Genomic DNA, 6,000 nt, shown 5'->3' with positions numbered 1-6,000 from the left:
TCCACGGAACGGTCTAGCTAAAGGACGGATACGGATCAAGATCGTAAAAGGAAAGTCGGCAAGTTAATAGCTGTTATTCTCTCTCTCCAACAATTGCAACACCGCGAATAACAACGACTGCAGCCTGCATGAACTGAACTGAACTTTATATTTCCATCGGACAATTCATTATCCCCTAGACAACGATAGAGCTTATTTCTTATTGATTATTATTATACCCGTACTTTTAGGTTTAGTATTGACAACGTATATTATCTGTATATTTGCATTGATATTATTTTTGTGTATTTTTACTAATAAATACTGTTAAAAATAGTATCATCAGACTTCAACGGATACTCCTATCTTTGCTGGTAAGATACCCAGTTACGGGGTTTGTAACAATACTCACTGGAATTTAGAAGATTGAGGGGGGATCTTATTGAAACGTATAAAATTCTAAAGGGATTGGACAGGCTAGATGCAGGAAGATTGTTTCCGATGTTGGGGAAGTCCAGAACAAGGGGTCACAGTTTAAAGATAAAGGGGAAGCCTTTTAGGACCGAGATGAGGAAAAACTTCTTCACACAGAGAGTGGTGAATCTATGGAATTCTCTGCCAGAGGAAACAGTTGAGGCCGGTTCATTGGCTATATTTAAGAGGAAGTTAGATATGGCCCTTGTGGCTAAAGGGATCAGGGGGTATGGAGAGAAAGCAGGTACAGGGTTCTGAGTTGGATGATCAGCCATGATCATACTGAATGGAGGTGCAGGCTCGAAGGGCCAAATGGCCTACTCCTGCACCTATTTTCTATGTTTCTATGTTTCTATCCGGACCAGAAAGGAAGGGGGAAGAAGCCAGAATAAGAAGGTGGGGGAAGGGAAGGAGTACAAGCTAGAAGGTGGAACCAAGTGAAGGGGAAGGTTGAGCCTGTGCTCGCCGTAGTTTAGAGGAATGAGAGGGGACTTCATTGAAAGCTATTGAAAATTGAAAGGCCTAGATAGAATGGGGTTCCTGCCATAGTGAGGAGGGGGAATGGAGATAAGCTCCCACTAACTACTTAATGCTCCCAATGGTGTGCATCTCAAATAGCTCTGACAACCAAGTTGAACTTGTTCTATTTCGTTGTTGCGAATGTCGTTTCCACAGGTGTTAGCTTTTGTCCAGTATAAGTTCTTAGTTGGGTATCTGCAGGTTTCAGTTCAGTATCTTTGAAATGCCGTTCAAACTCATTTTGTGGAAAGACTGAATCAGCGGAGCCCGTGTCCAATTCCATTTTAATGAATTTGCTGTTCACTCTGGAGTGAGCTGTGTTGGTTTTCACACTGAAAATCTCAAGACTATGTAGTCCGAGGTCACTCTCGTCATTATCAGATTATTCATCAACTGCATGCAGATTAGTGCTCCTTTTGAAACTGAAACTTGACTTTTTACCTCTTTCTCTTCCCTGTGTGGTCCTTTTGTTCTTGTCTGCCCGACATGCACTTCGCATGTGTCCTACTTCGTTGTACTTTGTGCAAGTTTCACCTTTAAACTTGCGCTGGTCTGGTGGATGTGAGAACGGTAACACAATTTATTTGGCCGAGCAGGTTTCCGTTTAGATATTGCAATTTTATTCACACTCACTTTCATTTCTGAATGCAGCTCAGTTGTATCTCTGGCTGCTGTTTGCATTCATAGAGAAATTTCAACCGCTCTTTTAAATGTGAATTGTGCTTCAGCTTTAAAGCCTTTCTTTAATGCTTTCTTGTAAGATTGCTCAAACTAAACACTTTCTCACAGCATCAATAAGCCCATCACTGAACTGATGTTGCCTGGACAATTTCTTCAATTCAGCCACATAATCTGAAATAGACTCCCCCTTCCTTTGATTCCACTTTTGAAACCTAAAGCATTCTACAATCAACAATGGTTTTGGTCCAAAATGTTCCTCTATTATGTTCACAATATCAGCAAAGCTTATTTTAGCTGCTTTGGTTGGAGCTTTTGAACTCCTAAGAAAACTGTATGGTATTACCCCCGCAATGAATGGGCTTGTAATGATGACTGGCTTCATGGCTGTGAACTCACTTTATCAACTTTAGTTCTAATGCTTACTTTTATTATTTGCACAGTATGTTATTTTGCACATTAGGTGTTTGACAGTGCTTTTTTAATGTTTGTATTTTTTGTGTGGCTGACTGTACGAAGTTGAATCTCAGGTTTACATACTTTGATAATAAACGTCAGCACAGTCAGCACCACTGAGATTTGTTTCTTCTTGGCTTTAAAATACTGCTCGATTCATTCAGTATACTTCATCAGCGATGGGAATCCAGCTATCTGTTGTGCAATCGAACAGGTTTATCTTTCCAATGTAGCCAGCCATCTCTGCTTTGTTGTTTGTTTATTATCATCATCACTTGGTACTCATGGTTCACTCTCCTATCAGATTCCCCCTTCTTCAGCCCTTTACCTCTTCCACCTATCACCTCCCAACATCTCGCTTCAAACCCTTCCCCTTCACCTGGTCTCATCTATCACATGACAGCTTGTACTTCTCTTTCTTCTTATTCTGGTTTCGTCCCCCTTCTTTTCCAGTCCTGATGAAGGGTCTGAGCCCGAAATGTTGACTGTTTACTTCCCTGCGTAGATGCTGCCTGACTTGCTGAGTTCCTCCAGCATTTTGTGTGTAATGTCTTCCCAAACGTTTGCACCTTATGCATTTCTAGAAGGTTTGTGTTTAAAGCTCTCCGCAGAAATAAGCAGGACTGGAAGAACTGATCCATTAAGTATGACAAGAGAAGTGTCCATTTCTATGGAGTCAAAGACAATTCACACCCTGACTGCTTCCATGCAGCGGCTGGGTGTAGTTCCGGACGCCGCCACAGGGGGGTGCATTGGGCCACTGAAATGGGAAACAGGTTTTATCTCTTTCTGTCTCAATGGTTTTCCTGTGTGCCCGCGGTGCAGCTGGTAACGTGCATTTTTAGATTTCATCCTCACAGTGATCTCCAGATGCAAACACAAGCAAATAGTTTTCTTTAAATTGAGGCACTCGGAAGATACATCTTGCTTGAAACTGCTCCACACAAAACCCATCGTCTCAGACTTCAGTTTCTTGCAAAGTTGGATAAAGAAGGTTTATTATCGCTGACAAATGTCCTGAAATTTGTTGTTTAGGGACAGAAATACAGAGCAATACATAAAATATACTGTATATTCAAGGATTTTAAAGATTCAAGATTCAAAGAATCAAAGTATATTTATTATCAAATTATATACTGGGAAGACAACTCTGAGGCAGCCATGAAACAAAGTAACATCATGGAACCCATTCCTAGAAAAAATTCAAACATCCAACATGCAAAAAAAGAACAAATTGCGGCTTTGGCAAAAAGTGAGCGAACAGCACGTAGAATATCAAGCATTACGCAGGACTCCAGTATTCAGTGCAGTTCAGTACCACTAGCTGACTGCAGGCCACAGAGACAGTCTTTGCCGACCACACTAATCGCCCCGATCAGACCGTTCAAACACAGCAGTAAAAGGAGTAACCAGAATCCAGGAACAAAGACCTCCCAAAACAAGTTCACAGCCTCAACTGATGAATCTTTGCAACGTGGACCCCAAGATTCCTGCAGGCTCCTCTGACAACAGCTGGCAAGAGGGAGAGGAAGAGCAGTCAAACGCAGCAGACAGGACTGAACACCCACCCGTCCTCCGCTCTCGTCCCTGTCAACTTCAAACGATGGACTGGATCATCGGCTCCGGGCTGCACACTCTGCTCCCGACTTCACCAAACTCCTTCCGGAGACAGCGAAGCACCAGGTCACTCAATCAGACCGAAAACACACTGACAAAATGTAAACCACAGGCTCCAATCACACACAGCTCAGTAGTACAATCATATCTGAAGAAAGACTAAGTAGTTTCGTGAACAGTCTGCAGAACGTCGCCACTGGTCGTGTTGTTCACTGGCACCATCTTGAATGATCCACTTTGAATCCTTCTCTTGCCTCACTAATCCCAGCTTCAGGTTTCCCTTCTCAGCCTTTTGCAGCTTATGTCCAACCTGGCATTACCTTTGAGTATAAACAAATGAGATTCTGTCGATGCTGTAAGTCTTGAACAGCTCACACAAAATGCTGGAGGAACTCAGCAAGTCAGGCAGCACCTATGGTGGGGAATAAACAGTAATGGTTTCCAGCCAAGACCCTTCATCAGGACTCATGAATGATGAAGGGTCTGGGCCCAAAACATCGACTGTTTGTTTGTCTCCATAGATGCTGCCTGACCTGCGGAGTTCCCCCAGCACTTTGTGTGTTTCAATATTTAGTGTGTTCAGACCACCCTTCTCAGTGACTTCAGCTCAAAACACCCATAAAGGGAGCACTGCACAATTAGGGGCTCTCTTTTTCACATGAAGCACTGCCACTAATGAGAGATGCCACAGCATTCTTTCCAATGGACCTTGGGGTCCAGGTCCATAGTCCATTGAAAGTGGTCACGCAATTGGATAGGGTAGTAATTAAGGACCTGGACCCATTGCAATGTGCCTATCACCACAATAGGACCACGGCAGACACAATCTCAGTTGCTCTCCACATGGCTTTAGACCACCTGGACAACACAAACACCTACGTCAGGATGCTGTTCATCGACTATAGCTCAGCATTTAATACCATCATTCCCACAATCCTGATTGAGAAGTTGCAGAACCTGGGCCTCTGTACCTCTCTCTGTAATTGGATCCTCGACTTCCTAACTGGAAGACCACAGTCTGTGTGGATTGGTGATAACATCTCCTCCTCGCTGATGATCAACACTGGCGCACCTCAGGAGTGTGTGATTAGCCCACTGCTCTACTCTCTGTATACACATAACTGTGTGGCTAGGCATAGCTCAAATATCATCTATAAATTTGCTGATGATACAACCATTGTTGGTAGAATCTCAGGTGGTGACGAGAGGGTGTACAGGAGTGAGATATGCCAACTAGTGGAGTGGTGTCACAGCAACAAACTGGCACTCAACGTCAGTAAGACGAAAGAGCTGAGTGTGAACTTCAGGAAGGGTAAGACAAAGGAACACATACCAATCCTCGTAGAGGGATCAGAAGTGCAGAGAGTGAGCAGCTTCAAGTTCCTGGGTGTCAAGATCTCTGAGGATCTAACCTGGTCCCAACATATCAATGTAGTTATAAAGAAGGCAAGGCAACAGCTATACTTCATTAGGAGTTTGAAGAGATTTGGCATGTCAACAAATACACTCAAAAACCTCTGTAGATGTACCGTGGAGAGCATTCTGACAGGCTACATTACTATCTGGTATGGAGGGGCTACTGCACAGGACCGAAGGAAGCTGCAGAGGGTTATAAATCTACTCAGCTCCATCTTGGTTACTAGCCTACAAATTACCCAGGACATCTTCGAGGAGCGGTGTCTCAGAAAGGCAGCATCCATTATTAAGGACCTCCAGCACCCAGGGCATGTCCTTTTCTCACTGTGACCATCAGGTAGGAGATACAGAAGCCTGAAGGCACACACTCAGCGATTCAGGAACAGCTTCTTCCCCTCTGCCATCTGATTCCTAAATGGACATTGAACCCTTGGACACTACCTCACATTTTTTAAATATACAGTATTTCTATTTTTTTCATGTTTTTAAATAATCTATTCAATGTACTGTATATTGAATAGTATACTGTAATTGATTTACTTGTTTATTTATTATTATTTTTCTCTTCTAGATTATGTATTGCATTGAACAGCTGCTGCTAAGTTAATAAATTTCTCGTAGCATGCCAGTGATAATAAACCTGATTCTGATATGGTATGTTGTAACATGAACAAAGTCACCAGAGAGACACTGAAGCTAGTGGATACAAATGTGTTTTATTCAACAAAATTAGACATTCTCGCAGGAAGGGGCCTGTTCGACCCAATATTACATGAAATTTTATTCGCTAAAGATCAAAGGACAATTCTATTGTTATCTAAGCTGGTTCCTTTGAATTGCATATAATTTTCACACTTCCTT

Source organism: Hemitrygon akajei, chromosome 9 (assembly GCF_048418815.1).
Source record: "Hemitrygon akajei chromosome 9, sHemAka1.3, whole genome shotgun sequence".
NCBI lineage: Eukaryota > Metazoa > Chordata > Chondrichthyes > Myliobatiformes > Dasyatidae > Hemitrygon > Hemitrygon akajei.
The sequence above is the reverse complement of the archived record's forward strand: the minus strand, read 5'-3'. Positions refer to the sequence as shown.